This window comes from Cygnus atratus, chromosome 15 (assembly GCF_013377495.2).
Source record: "Cygnus atratus isolate AKBS03 ecotype Queensland, Australia chromosome 15, CAtr_DNAZoo_HiC_assembly, whole genome shotgun sequence".
Lineage (NCBI taxonomy): Eukaryota > Metazoa > Chordata > Aves > Anseriformes > Anatidae > Cygnus > Cygnus atratus.
Window position 1 is genome coordinate 17,380,646 of NC_066376.1, and position 15,330 is coordinate 17,395,975.

General features: G+C 43.1%; 1 long non-coding RNA gene across 1 annotated transcript; it reads left to right on the top strand.

The window, feature by feature from the left end:
• The first annotated feature begins 9,357 nt into the window (after nt 1–9,357).
• On the top strand, nt 9,358–13,142 carry LOC118249219 (uncharacterized). The gene is made up of 3 exons (XR_004778990.1): nt 9,358–10,039; nt 10,442–10,511; nt 11,179–13,142. It is a non-coding gene; the product is annotated as an uncharacterized LOC118249219 (long non-coding RNA).
• Nucleotides 13,143–15,330: the final 2,188 nt, after the last annotated feature.

Here is a 15,330-nt window from a genome sequence, read left to right on the forward strand (position 1 = left end):
TATTGCCAGTGGTCAGAGCTGGAATGAAGAGCACAGCCCCAAGCACTTTCTTCTCCTCCTGACTGGGATAAAATGAACTTGACAAAACACAATGCTGCATCTGCACAGTCTCATCTTACTCCCCGTGAATATCTAAGTGCAACCAGTCCTTTAGTAGGTAAATCCACACCACTATCACTAAGATAATTAATTCCAACATAGTCCTTATAAATAAACTGAAAGCGTGTCAACATACAATCTGTCTTTATCAAAGTGACTTTGTCTTTATCCAAGTAGCTTTTGTCTAAGTAAAGATGCAGCATTTGGAGGTTGATGCCTTTGTTATTTGATGACACTTAAACTGCTGGTCAATGTTTCCATATTGAAGCAAGAGTTCAGTGGCATTGCATGCTGGCTCTTTGTGGCGGAAGAATCGGCTCCCTAACCTGTGTTAGAGCTTTAAAGCTTGTGGGTAGGCAAAAGCTCTTCGGCACTTTATAAAGATCTTTTTGAATGTGGACTGGGAATGCAAGCTCATGATTTGTGTGAGTACTCCCTGAAAAGGCTGTTGAATTTTAAGCTGATGTTTTTTCTCTCAAATAAGGAAAGATGGTGGGAGTTGCAACGCTGTGAGTTTACAACTCTTCCCTGGCAAAATTAAATGATTTTTTTTTTCAGACAAATGTTCACACAGAGTCAGGGCAGCTAAGTTGATGGGGAGCAGCTAACTCAGCCTGCCTGGACAGCGTTCAGTTGTCTGGTTTTAGTGCAAGGATTATCTGCAAATGTCTAGATACTGAAATAATGAGTGCTTTGGCTGACAGTTCTCTAAAATTGATTTTTGGAGGTGAAATCTTTAGATTGCCAAGTGCCTTATTATTCAGGCTTAAGATTGAGATTTTTTTTTAAATATGATGAAAGCTTTTGCCTGTCCTCGGAGATTTGTTCTACAAAGTTGGGTAATGTTGAGCTTGTGGAACAGAAAACACTGATCTCATCATTCCATCCTCACTATCTTGCCCCCAAATAAGGGTTTATATTTCACACATGCCACAGTTTAATTTTATTTAGCCTGTCCGGATGAGTGATCAGGACAGATGAATGCTCAGGATCTGTTTCCTAGTTGCACATCATTTTTTCTCAGCTGCAGTGTGCAATAAACATTGTGATGCAGGATGGGAAGATACTACTTTACTGCAGAAATAAATTTTGACTTTAGGTTAATTGGATGAAGACAACTTTGTGTAAATTTGCACTCGTTTTTGGATCATTTATTTTAAGCAGTTTTACGTTGCTGAGAAGCTGTTTTAGAAAACTGTCTAAAACTTGAAGTTATGCTGAAAACTTACATGAAGTGGGTACTAAGGGCGGTTGTAGTGACCCAATTGTCTGAGCAAAGCTGGGTGTAGGAGTTAATGCAATTGGCACAGGAGCAAGGAATGATAATGTATTCCAGCCTCTTGCCAAAAAACTTATTAAATCAACTGTTACAAAATTCAGAGAGGTTTATTTTAATATGGTTGTTAATAGCAGCGTGTTTCCCAAGGCGTCCTACCTCTGCCGCTATGAAATGTGCTCTTCCAAAATGGGTCACTCACTCCCTGGAAACATTTTGCTCTTCACTTCAATGATATTGCTGTTGTCAATGACTTAAATGGGCTTGTAAGCATGACTGCCTTGGGGAGACTGCTATGTGAAGGTGAAGTAATGGAACAAACCAAATCACCAAATCAAGAAGTTAACTGAAACCGGAGCTACCTGAGGGAATGTCCTATCAGCAGCCTCCCCCCAGGCTCTCCTCACAGCTGGATTTGTTGCAGTAGCACTTTGAATCGGTTGACTTTGCCCTGCTCCTAAAGGGCTGGGAAGTGGCACGGGGATCTGGTGGCAGTCACCAGAGGGGGTTATGGAGTGGTGGGTGCCGCAGCTGTGCCAGCTTGCTCCTCGGTTCCAGCTGCATATTGGAACTGCGTGGTGAAGGTCGAGTGAGTCAAGGAGGCAGCTGGCCACTGCTCATCGCTGGAGGTGGTCAGAGCTTGCTCTGCCTCAACAGCCAGAGCTGCCGGAAGGAGAAAAAGGAGCTGCTGAGGGGGAGAGGCAGAAAGCCAACTGATGTCTTGGAGAGAAGAACTTGAAGGCAGCAAAGACGGGCAGGGCCTACAGCGGACAGAAGTAGGCACTTTTCCTAAGAAATCCTGGGTGTAATGATAATTATGCACATGCACACACCTCTCCTGGCCTGAATAGCAAAACCCTGCCCAGCCCCTGACATTGAGGGAAATCACTTCCCTGTGCCCTCTCTCGAACAAAAGCAGTAAAGAAGCCAGCGGACCATGCAGTAACCAGGACTTGCTCGTGGCTGTTGCTTGTGTGTATATAACACGCTTGCACGCACCCACAGGCTCTACTGCTGACGCATCCTGCTAGACTACTAATTAGATAAGACTATAATATTGTTAATTTACTAATTAAGGCTATTAGATGAGATATACAAAATTGCATGTTGCTGAGCAGGGGAAGGAAGAAGCCAAAGTTATCTCATTGGGTGGTAACAGGTATTTGTCAAATTCTGATAGTTCAGAGATGAGTTGCTTGCAGGTGAGTGTGCAACTACCACCAGATTTTAAGAAAGTTTTCATAATTAAAAGACTCATAAGAAAAATCACAAGAACTGGCAAGACTGCATATCTCGTTAGTGCTCCTTTGACTATTTTGCATCTTGTTGTAGGCCAGGTGTAGGAGGAATGCAACTGTATGCGGTTTTCACTGCAACAGGTTTTACACACTCAGTAAAACAGAGTTCCTCTTGCAAGTTTTGTCACTCCTCTTGCAGTTTTTGTCACACATCGGGCTGAGATGAGTAATAACCTGCATGGGAAATTCTAGTCAGCAGCATGTACCAAACAACCAGCTTTGGAGGTGAATTCCTCAGCAGGGAGACAGCATGAGTTGGACAGGCTGAGTAGCGGGTAGGAGCGGTGAATTATGGAGATCAGATTTGCTTTTTGACTTATGTGACAGTGAATACATTCGGTGGTGTTTCGGTGGCTAGCATTCAGTGTTTCAGTTTCAATAGCTGACCTTCCCATAATAGCTCACAGGCCAGGAAGCAGAGGGAAAGTTTTCTCTGAGGTCAAAGTGGAAATAATGGAGAATTCTGTGGAAATGGTCAAAGTGGAAATAATGGAGACTTCTATATCAGCCTCTTTAAGCTCATCTCATATAACTTTTTTAAGGGGATTCCTTAAATTTCCTATTGTCCTCATCCTCCTTGCTTTTACATAGGTTTTTTTAGGTTTTGGAAAGAAAGCTTAATTTTTGTTTAAGGCTTTAAAACCCAAGAGGGAAATCCTTTCATGAAGGCTGGTTAAAAAAAAAAAAAAAAAAGAGAGAATATTCTTGTTTCATTTCTATTTAAAAGTTTCTCATATAAACCATAGCAGGGACTTTCTGTCACAATTTTAAATCATGCAGTTCAGGAAGAGCTACTTTTTTAGGCCAACATACTTCATTCTGTAAGAGTAAGGTATTTTTATTTTTTAATACATGGAAATGACACTAAATTTTCCCCTCTTTTCAGGGCCCTAGTAAATGGACTGGGTTTGTATAGTTTTTCTTCATTTAAGATAATATCCTGAAGGTAAATACTAAATTTAGGGTTGCTAAAAGTGAATAAATATCCTAATCCCTCTGCCACAAGCTGGAGGTGGTAAGGAATATATCCTTGTTCGGAGGGTAGCATCTTAGTAGATACCCCTTACTGATGGATACTAATTGGGGAATTGTGGTTAGGGTGAGAACTTCGACAATTTTTGGAAACATCTATGAAGCACATGCGTGTTTTTTTGCTCAAGGGTTGTAAAAATAAATAAATAAATCACTAATGCAGTTGATCCTTGAACAGAAAATTCCCTGTGATTATTTCTTAGAGGACTTCTTTGCAGTGCTGCTTCTGTCTCTGGTCTGTTAGAGTCTAGCAGTGTTGTGACTCTCTGCTGGTTCAGCACATAAAATGGTTTGGTGTTTTTCTTTTTCTATTGGTTTCTATTGAAGGTCTTTCTCCTCTTTTTCTGGGGACTACTGGAGCAGCAACACCAGTGTAGGTAGCTGTTGTTCAGGTGCCCGTGGCCGGCATGCTGGTTGGTGGGGCAGGTTAGCTGTGGCTTTGTGTCTGCAGCCATTGTGAGACAGGAGAAGTCAAACAAGTGGTTGTTCTGGTGAGGGGAGGTTGGGAATGAGTAAGAACGAAAACATCAATGAAAAGACTAAAAAACAGATTCAAAATTGTGTGGATCTGCCACCAGAATGTTTCAGATTTGGTTTCTAGCCCTAAGGGGAGGCTTAGGATCAGATAAAGCAGCTGCTGTCCTTCCCTAACCTGCCCAGGTCTTCACAGAGAAGAGTGCTGGAGAGCCTCAAAGTTCTTGATGATATCAATCACTTCAGAAAACCAGTGGAGTTTTTCTGAAAACCAAGCAGCTGTTTCAGTCAGCAGCTCTCTCTGCTCAGGTGGAGTGGAAAGGAGGGTTAGGTGGGTGAGCAGGGCCCGGTGCTGCTGCAGCGCTCTGCAGCTTGGTCTCTGGCCCTTGTCAGAGTTTACAAAGCATCAAAGCAATCACATGTAGTTTAAAATGAACTTGAATGCCTTATTCAGGGGAGGGATTTTTAAGTAGTACAATAGCTAGATTTTAGTTTTAATTCATTTTTATCTATTGATACCTACGTGTAGATTGAACAAAAGAAAAATAACTGAAAGCAAAGCATTTTAAAAAGATCTATTTGGCCAGTAATCATCTAACAATTTCTGGAATTTGTTATCAATTTGTTGCATCTGCTAATCTACATGAATACCATGTGGGACATGTTATGATTTGGGTGTACTTCCCATGCACACCTTGTGATTTCAGTCTGATAGTCTAAAGTTAAATGAAATCAATCTGATACGGTGTGGTTTTCTTCAAATGTGAGATTTACTTTCTAATTGTTAACTTAACACGTTCCTCCCCAGTAGAATAGAATAGAATCATTAAGGTTAGAGGAGACCTTCAAGATCCTCTGGTCCAACCGTCCCCCTACTACCAATGTCACCCACTGAACCATGTCCATAAGCACAATGTCTAACCTTTCCTTGAACACCCCCAGGGACTGTGATGCCAACACTTCTCTGGGCAACCCGCCCCAATGCCTGACTGCTCTTTCTGAGGAGAAATGTCTCCTCATCCAACCTGAACCTCCCCTGGCACAACTTGAGGCCATTCCTTCTAGTCCTATCGCTAGTTACCTGCAAGAAGAGGCCGACCCCCAGCTCCCCACACCTCCCTTTCAGGTAGCTGTAGAGAGCAATAAGGTCTCCCCTGAGCCTCCTCTTCTCCAGGCTAAACATCCCCAGTTCCCTCAGCTGCTCCTCACAGGACTTGTGCTCCAGGCCCTTCACCAGCTTCGTAGCCCTTCTCTGGACATGTTCCAGGGCCTCGATGTCCTTCTTGTAGTGAAGGGCCCAAAACTGAACACAGCACTTAAGGTGCGGCCTCACCAGAGCAGAGCACAGGGGGATGATCACCTCCCTGGTCCTGCTGGCTACACTATTCCTGATACATGCCAGGATGCCGTTGGCCTTCTTGGCCACCTGGGCACACTGCTGGCTCATGTTCAGGTGAGCATCAATCAGCACCCTGAGATCCTTTTCCTCTGCACAGCTTTCCAGCCTCTCTGCCCCAAGCCTGTAGTGCTGCATGAGGTTGTTGTGGCCGACTGTTGGTAAGGATGAGAACACCTGAGGTCAGAGGGTTGGCTAAAGGCAGGACAACCAGCTTGCTTCTATCTCTCTTAGTTAGAAGCTGGGCATGGAAAACAAGACGTTGCCAAGTGTGAAATGACCTCTGCCTTTTCCTACCCTTATTCTTGTTTCTCAAAAAGGTCCCAGCAAGCAAAATGGGAATTTTTAGATGGGGGTAACCTGAGAGATGAGAGTCTCACTCAGTGCTCGCAAGACAAAGGCGTAAAGAGGCAAGTGTTGCCCCAAGAAGCTGACCTCTGTGGTTGTTCTGTTCCTGCCTCCTGGCAGCTCTGGCCATCTCCAGACTGCACTTTTCCTAAAGACTGCAAAGTGGAGATACTTTGCCTAAAACATAAATGACTCTTAAGCGTTCATTGGTGACAGTGATACATGTTAAGAGCCCCTTAATTGTTTTGGGATGACTCAAGAATTTACACCAAAAATGTTGAATACTTGATGGATAATTTTGGTTAAAAAAAAAAAAAAGAAAAAAAAAGCTAAAAAATATTGAAGTTAGTGTTTTGGGGGTCTTATTTTGTGCATAACCAACTCAGAAGATTTTATATGCATTTCTAGCAGATGAGAGTTCAAAAAGTGTATATTTTAAGAGAAAAGCTGGGAACTACTGGATTGTTTCCTTCACTTCAGAATTTTTAATGAGAAAGCCACGTAACAATGCTCACATGCTTGTACCTTCTGAATATTCAGAACTGACAGCATCTCTCAGGCAGAACCCTTTCCTCCAGTCTGTGCATTTTTTATAATAGCATGCCATAAGCTCAAAACAAATTCCCTTTGCTTTGTCTGAATGGTCACAGACTTTGCTATTTAATTTTGGCTTCTCTCCAGTAAGAATGTTGAAACCTTTTGTTTAGCTCTATGTCAGTCTTGCTTCTGGTATTAAAGGTAAAGATGTAAAGCTTTCAAAGAAAAGACTTCTAAGTTATACAAAGAACCAAAATAATTTGACAAGGCAGTTGAAGAGAAAAACATCAGTATATTGCATTTTACGTGTATACCTTGACTGCTATTCAGGATATCAGTTATTCCACGGACACTATAAAAAAAAATGTCATCTGTAAGAAAATCAGATTTAGCTGCCCACAGCCATACTTGCACTTAAGTCATACTCTTTCTACACCATGTGCATATTATCCTATGCAAACTCAGTTGTTGATGTGAGAGGGTGTAACTTAATTCCAGAGTTCCTGGGAACAACTTGAGTAGTTTTGCTTTACTGCTTCTCCATCGTGCAGTTCACCCGAATTTGCTTATCACAGTTTATCAGCTTTAAGGCTTTTCCTGTGAAAGCGTTGTTTGCAACCACTGTCTGCTAGATAACTTGTAATTCTTACATAGCTGCCAAAATGATTTGAAGGGAAATAGTCTTGCTTGGCTAAAATTTGGTAAAAATAAGTCTAGCAAGCTTCTTTGTGAACAAATCCTTGTATTAAATGTTTTGTGGAGTAGGGAAACTTGTTGAATTCTCTAAAACCACAGATGTCTTTGAACCACAGGCTTGGAGCTAGGCTTCCTCTGATTTTTTTCATTGTTTCAGAGAAGAAAATCAGAACTGCTGTAGGAAATCAGAGCTGACTTTCTATAGCTGCATTTAGATTTTCTCTCGAAGTGCATGGTGTATGTGTTATCCTGGCTTCAGCAGGCTTCACCTTTGCTTTAGCTAAACAGGGCTTTGGATAGGTCACTCAGCCTGTCGTCTCCTTAGTTCAGTTTTTACAAATACATTGATATCAAACTTAAGTGTTAACAGGGCAATCATGGATTTTAGTTTGTGTTTGCAAAGTGCTTTGACGTTGATGCTAAGCGTTAATCTCTGCAGATTTTTTTTTTGTCACAAAAGGAATGCTAATACATTACCATTCCAGTCATGGCACATGCAGCAGGTAATTTAGTTCCTGGTGAATGATGTAACTTTCAAGTCACCACAATAAAACTTGTGTTTCTTCATTTGTGCCACAGCTCTGAATCATCTGAACAACTTCAAAATGTCAGGGGAAAAAAATCTTCCTACAGTGTTTGACTGAAGTTTTGGCGATAATTTCCAACGGTTCAATATTGCTCAATCTGATTCATTTGTGATAACAATTTTGAAGTTTGAAAAGAAGCCTGGCTTCTTTTTAACTTTTTTCTTTTTTTCATAACCATTATTCCTAGAATCTTTTTGATCCTTTCTGCTTCATAGTAATGATAGTAAGGAAATTATTTATCTTCTAAGAAGTCAAACCAACTGCATAAGTCAGGCTTAAAATGCTAACAGTGGTTTCTAAGAGTGTTTGTAGATAGGCTGAAAGAAATATGAAATTTCAGAAATAAAAAGGAATTCTTAGTAACAACAAGATACTGTGAAAAAATTTGCGTCAATAAATTCAAGCATAGCAGCATGTTGCATAGGCAGTCTCTGCTAAAACCTCATGCATTAGTCACACAACTATTTTGCAAAGAAATTGTAAAATGGCACAGCTGAAGATGTTACAGTACAAAAAGGGAGTCATAGAAAGGAACATGTGAACATTCTTCATCTGCCTCTGTAGCAGACAATGTCTGAGCTGAAACTGCCTGGAAAGGTGTTTTGAAATAATGTGGCAGGCTTGGTGTAGCTGAGCAGCTCTCAGCCATTCCCTTTTGCTGTCTCTGAGCTGGGGATGTGATAAACTTCCCTCTAATAGGGCTAAAGAGGAAAGTGTGGACTGGTAAGCGCAAAGAGATATTCAACTGCTTGAGCCTGATCAGTAATAGTACTGAAAATACAGCACCCATGCATCCCCCGAGCTTGAGCGTAAGTACTCACAACACAGTTCAAATACAAGATCCAGCTGCTTATAGGAGTAACTCTGAACAACCCCAGTTGGACAGTCTGCTCTGAATAGCTGTCAAAGCTCGTGGATAGCTTGGTTGCTGTACAATTTTTCACATAGAGTCTTGTCCTTTAGAAAAAGATTGCTCAGTAAAATGCTGGGAACAACTGCAATGGGATGAGAAAGTATAGATTCAGAAGGTGTTGTGGTTTAGCCCGGCTGGCAGCCAAACACCACACAGCCGTTCGCTCACCCTCCCCCCTCCCTCTCCGGGATGGGGGAGAGAAACGGGAAAGTGAAGCCTGTGAGTTGAGATAAGGACAGTTTATTAAGACAGGGAAAATAATAACAATAATAATAATAATAATAATAGTAATAATGTGTACAAAGTGATGCACAATGCAATTGCTCACCACCCGTTGACCGATGCCCAGCCTATCCCCGAGCAGCCGGCCCCCCCACCCCGGCTAGCCACCCCTATATATTGTTCAGCATGACGTCAGATGGTATGGAATACCCCTTTGGCCAGTTTGGGTCAGCTGTCCTGGGTCTGTCCCCTCCCAGCTCCTGCTGCACCCCCAGCCTGCTCGCTGGCAGGACAGAGCGAGAAGCTGAAAAGTCCTTGGCTTGGTGTAAGCATTGCTCTGCAACAATTAAAACATCAGCATGTTATCAGCGCTCTTCTCATCCTAATCCAAAACATAGCACCCTGCCAGCTACTAGGAGGAAAATTAACTCTGTCCTACCTGAAACCAGGACAGAAGGAAATAGAGAATTCCTTGTGGAGTTGTTTTCAGATATTCCTGAATGAAGGAAACAGGAACAGCCATCAGACCAGGTCCTGTAAGGCACTACTGGCAATGAGACTTAACCAAGACTCACTTCTTATGCGTTGCTTAGAATAATAATTTTAACACTATCCTGAGTGAATGAAGCGCATATAACTGAGGGATGTTACTTGGTTGATTTTAGTACTTTCAAGAAACCAAACAAGTCGCCACAGCCTGCTGCTAGCTTGCACCCCTGTGTGTAGGCAGGATTTCTTCATCTGGTTGCTAATGTTCCATTAATTCTGGAAGCTGTAATTGCTGGACAGACCTTATTCATATGTAATTCAAGCCCTGAAACACTTAATGCTGTGTACTTTCTTAATTCCTTACTGAGTCTGAGCTGGATGACTAGAAGCTGATTCAAGAAATTCTCATTTCCTACCGCTGCATCTCACCCTGAAGCTGAACTGGTGCTACGCTAGGTGCTGCACAGACATGAACTAAGAGGCAATCCCTGTTACAAAGAGCTTACAGTCTGCAGTGGTGGCCTGCAGCAGGGAGTCCGCTGTCATCGTTTCTGTATTAAAGATGGGGAAATCACATGCTGCTTGCTCAAAATTGTACGCAATGTCTGCGGAAGAGTCAAGAACTGAACCCAGAACAAATCCTTTACTGATGAATGTATCATGTTTCCAGTGGTAAGAGAGATTATATATAATACCTGATGAGTCTCTATTGGATAAGAGGAAGCTTTTCCAGGTAGTACTATTGCTTAGAATAGCAAGTTTTGATGAGTAAATGAGTATTTTGACAAAAGCAATAGGACAAACTGAGATTGACTGCTCAGATGGCCTGGATGAGGATGGTCTGGAATGTTACTTCAGCTGTCAAAAAGAATTGATTAAAAAGCAGCTACCTGTCCCCAGAAGTCTCCTCTGTAACTGGCAAAATTCAGAAAAATATTAATGTTGACCCAAAATGATCAGCTCATCCCTAACGATCCCTAATCAGCTCAGCTACTCTTCTGCAGAGCCTCATGGGAGCAGTAGCTGAGAAGCATTCATACCTTTAGGATTGTTTCTCTTTTCTTTCCTGCTCAGGCTACTTGCTGATAATGCCAGGCAGTGCGTTACCCCCAGAGAGAGCTGCTGTGCCTGAAGGGCGCTGTAGGTGAGTTTCAGACACAACTCATGGTTTGGTTGCACATGAAGTATCTAAATCAACAAATTTTAGGGGGCACTGGATGAACAAAATCTGTTATTTCAAGCTCCTTGATGGAAGAAATGGAGAAATGGATATTTTATTTATTTTAATGGGGCAGTATTTCATTCAAAGTGTATTGAGCAAATTTACATGCAAACCTTCCTTAGCACAAAAACACTGCTGGATATCTTGTAAGAAGTTAATTCTTCTATCCAACCAGAGCAGAGGCATGTGTCTTTCAGAGTTCAGTAGGCTCTACCTACTCTCCAAAGAGAACCTTGTAGGGGGGCAGGAAATTGAGAAGCAGACATACAGACAATTTGTTTCTGCCAAGGGCATGTCAGTGTTGGCACTTACTATTGTCATTTACATGGAGCAGTCGTTTCTCTTAATTACTTGTAGATTAAGGAAACAATAGAAATGAAAACCACGGGATTTCTCAACCCTGAGAATTAAAATAGGGTTTGTTCTCCAAATAGGCAATTTTCAGATATTGCAGTACAAACAAAACATGCTGCCTCCATTGGTGTTGGAGATTCAGCTCAGGCTGGAGTAGTTAGGTCAGTTACTGAGTGTTGTGTGTTGAGTTTGTTGTTGTTGTTTTGTTTTGTTTGTTTTTTTCCTCTAATTTCAGCATTAAATAAAAGCCTGAAACCAGAAGGCTGGGACATGCTCCTACAACTCTGAGCTGGGCCTTTGTAAAGATAACTTGCACCGGGGGTTAGCTCTGCAGCTGCATCCACCTTGTAAACCTGCAACCCTTTGCTCCGGCACCTTGCGACTGGGCGAGAGCTCCAGCCCTGTGGGTGTGTTCAGTTCAGCGTGCACAGGCTTCGTTTTGGAGCAATTTCAGATCCGTCTGCACAGCAACATGTTCCTGCAGGATATTTTGGTTTTATTTTTAGGTGGTAAATCCACTAATCACTTGTTTAGTGAACCAAGATCTCTAGCAACTCTTACCTGGCAGGCAAGAAGGAACAGCTGCACCATATTTTGCCAGTTTCTTTCCTCCAGTGCCAGAGACCTGAGAGGATGGTTCCTCAGCTCAGCATCCACTGTGAAGTCCTGTTCTTTATGTTAAAGCAGGCAGTGAAGAAACAGATCAGATTGGAAATCTGTAATTCAGCCTGCTTAATCCAAGAAAAACAAACAAACAAAAAAGCAGTATCTACAAGGCAGAAAATAAATATGTGGCTTTTAGTGAACTTTCTGCAATCCTGGAGCAAACAGGGCGGCTCGTTGCTCCATGCTGCTGCCAGAGCCGGTCTGGAAGACATACTAGTGGGAAGGTGGCTGGGAGTTGTGTGCTTTGAACGTTATGCAGTGGAGATCATTTGTAAAATGAGAGGTAATTATCTGCCTGTGTGAGAGTATCTTAGTGCTGAGTAGCAAGGCAAGGGCATCCTGAATTGTACCACCTACCACGCAAAGAAAGTCCTGGAATTTTCTCCTACCACAAAGGCTTTGAGTCTGCAGAGTATCTTGGCTATTTGGCTAACGAGTAAGTCTGCTTATAGCCCTGCTGATTACAGGATCTAACTGTGTAAAAAGTATTTTTTCTCTCTCTCATTCACTGATGCACTCAAAGAAAGATGAAACTGATGGAGGCAGGAACAGGATTTGTTCCCTGTCCCAGAGCAGCATCCCTGGAGCGGTGCAGCCACACCACAGAAATACTTCCACGTTGCTGTGGCTGGCCTCTAACAGGAGGTCCAGGGGTGAGATTTCTGTGGGGACACTAACTTCACCATTTATACTTCTCATTAATAGGTGTCAGTCGTTTGCATTTATAGCAGTGCACTAACTTTAACAACACCATTTTTGCCTTGGGGTAGTGTGGTTTTTTGGTCCTCGCAGTAAAATCTGCACAGATTTTTAAAGTAAAAATACTGTTTAAGTAGAAGACTAATAAGGGTTATCCTAAGCACGTGTACATACAGCCTCAGGAATGTTCTCTTCGCATCTCCGACTTCTGTTACATGTAAGCCAAAAAGAGCTGAAGTGGGAAGCTGCGTGAGGAAGGGGAGTATTACCTGCTTCAGGTATCTGGTGCAGGGCAGCACTGACCCCAGAGGAATGGTTCTCATCCTTATTGCAGCAGGGCGAGCTGCCAGAGCGATCAGGGAGCCTGGACAGAAAACGCTAGAGTCTGGTGTTTTTTGTTTTTTTTTTTCCCCCCTGCCTTTTTTTCTTTTCCAGCTCCTCTAGGATGTAGTTAACTGTAGTGTTGCCATGCGGCTAGAAGGGCTATTATTGTTTGTGTGAAACTGGATAGAAATGGGTGGTTAAGTCTGCTTCAGATGTAATTAAGTCTGAAATGCCTCAGTGGTCACATTAGAAGCACTAATTTTAAGCTCACTTATTGGTTTAGGCCATAGCCATTTCTTAGATAAAAAGGCAAAAGGTTTTTTTTTATCCTTCATATGATTTTCTGTGGAAATGAGGAAAAGAAAAAAGTGTTTTTTTAAAGTAAAGACAGTATACCCACTACAGACTACTTGTCCTGCCAAGATAAATCGGTTAAGAAACCCCAAACCATTTTTTAACGGAAAAAGTATCTAATCATCCTTTTTTTGTCCATCAGTGGAACAAACTGCAAGTTCCTCCTATGGGTGACTGTCCCGCTGTTTGTGTTCCAGAGATGGATATTTAATGTCAAGTTAGTCAGGCAGAAGCTTAAATTTAAAGTGCAATCAGGAGTGTGTAGCTTCATATGTTTTTCCTTGTTAAAATAAATAAATAAATTTGAGAAGTCATTTGCTCCTGCCTTTACCTTACAGTTTTCTACAACCTCATACATACTGATGCAACTCTTCATGTGGTTGTGTTACAACCAGTTCTGGTGGACATGAGACGGATTTGAAAGTGCAGAAAAGTAAAACATCAGGGAAAAAAAAAAAGGAAAGGAAGTAGCTTGCATGGAATCGTTGGTAGCATTTTTGTCAGGCTTAGTCCGTCAGTGAGGGGAAAAAAGAAAAAAAGATGCAAATTTAGCTTAAATACATAGTGTCCAGCACTAAAATACCAGGACTTTTGCATTCTGAAGTAGCCTAGATACAGTTGGTAGGGGAAAAATAAAGTCTGTTTTATGCGTTCCCTGCCAGTGACCTTTGGACACAGTGCTTATGTCATGAAAGTCTGTGGTTTCCCATCACAAATTGTGCGCTTTACACTGTTTAAGCAAAGCGCAGAATGTGTGTTTAAACATTTAAAACTGACTTGTTGGTCTGAATTACTGCTGTGAAGGAATGCCCTTGCAGCAACTTGCCCACTGTAAACAAGAATAGATGCAGATCATAGAATACCCTGAGATGGAAGAGACCGACAGGGATCAACCCCTGGCTCACGGAATCACAGAATCATCTGGGTTGGAAGATACCTCTAAGATCACCGAGTCCAACCTCTGACCTAACACTAACAAGTCGTCCACTAAACCATATCACTAAGCTCTACATCTAAACGTCTCTTAAAGACCTCCAGGGATGGTGACTCAACCACTTCCCTGGGCAGCCTATTCCAATGCCTAACAAGCCTTTCAGTAAAGAAGTTTTTCCTAATATCCAACCTAAACCTCTCCTGGCGCAACTTTTGCCCATTCCTCCTCATCCTGTCACCAGGCACGTGGGAGAACAGACCAACCCCCACCTCGCTACAGCCTCCTTTAAGGTACCTGTAGAGTGCAATAAGGTCGCCCCTGAGCCTCCTCTTCTCCAGGCTGAACAATCCCAGCTCCCTCAGCTGCTCCTCGTAAGACTTGTTCTCCAGACCCCTCACCAGCTTCGTCGCCCTTCTCTGGACTCTCTCGAGCACCTCCATGTCCTTCTTGTAGCAAGGGGCCCAAAACTGAACACAGTACTCGAGGTGCGGCCTCAGCAGAGCTGAGCACAGGGGGACAATCACTTCCCTAGCCCTGCTGGCCACACTGCTTCTTATGCAAGCCAGGATGCTGTTGGCCTTCTTGGCCACCTGAGCACACTGCTGGCTCATATTCAGCCGACTATCGACCAATACTCCCAGGTCCTTCTCTGCCAGGCAGCTTTCCAACCACCCATCTCCCAGCCTGTAGCTCTGCTTGGGGTTGTTGTGGCCCAGGTGCAGGACCCAGCACTTGGCCTTGTTGAACCTCATACAGCTGGCCTCAGCCCATCAGTCCAGCCTATCCAGATCCTCCTGCAGAGCCTTCCTACCCTCAAGCAGATCGACACACACACCTAACTTGGTGTTGTCTGCAAACTTACTGAGGGTGCATGCGATCCCCTCATCCAGATCATCGATAAAGATATTAAAGAGAACTGGCCCCAGTACTGAGCCCTGGGGGACTCCACTAGTGACCGGCCTCCAACTGGATTTAACTCCATTCACCACGACTCTTTGGGCCCGGCTACCCAGCAGCCAGTTTCTAACCCAACGAAGCATACACCAGTCCAAGCCAAGAGCAGCCAGTTTCTCGAGGAGAATGCTGTGGGAAACAGTGTCAAAAGCCTTACTGAAGTCAAGGTAGACCACATCCACAGCCTTTCCCTCATCCACCAAGCGCATCACTTTGTCATAGAAGGAGATCAGGTTTGTCAAGCAGGACCTGCCTTTCATAAACCCATGCTGACTGGACCTGATCGCATGCTTGCCCTGCAAGTGCCGCATGATGACACTCAAGATAATCTGCTCCATGAGCTTCCCTGGCACTGAGGTCAAACTAACAGGCCTATAGTTTCCCGGGTCGACCTTCCGGCCCCTCTTGTAGATGAGTGTCACATTTGCTAGCCGCCAGTTGACTGGGACCTCCCCT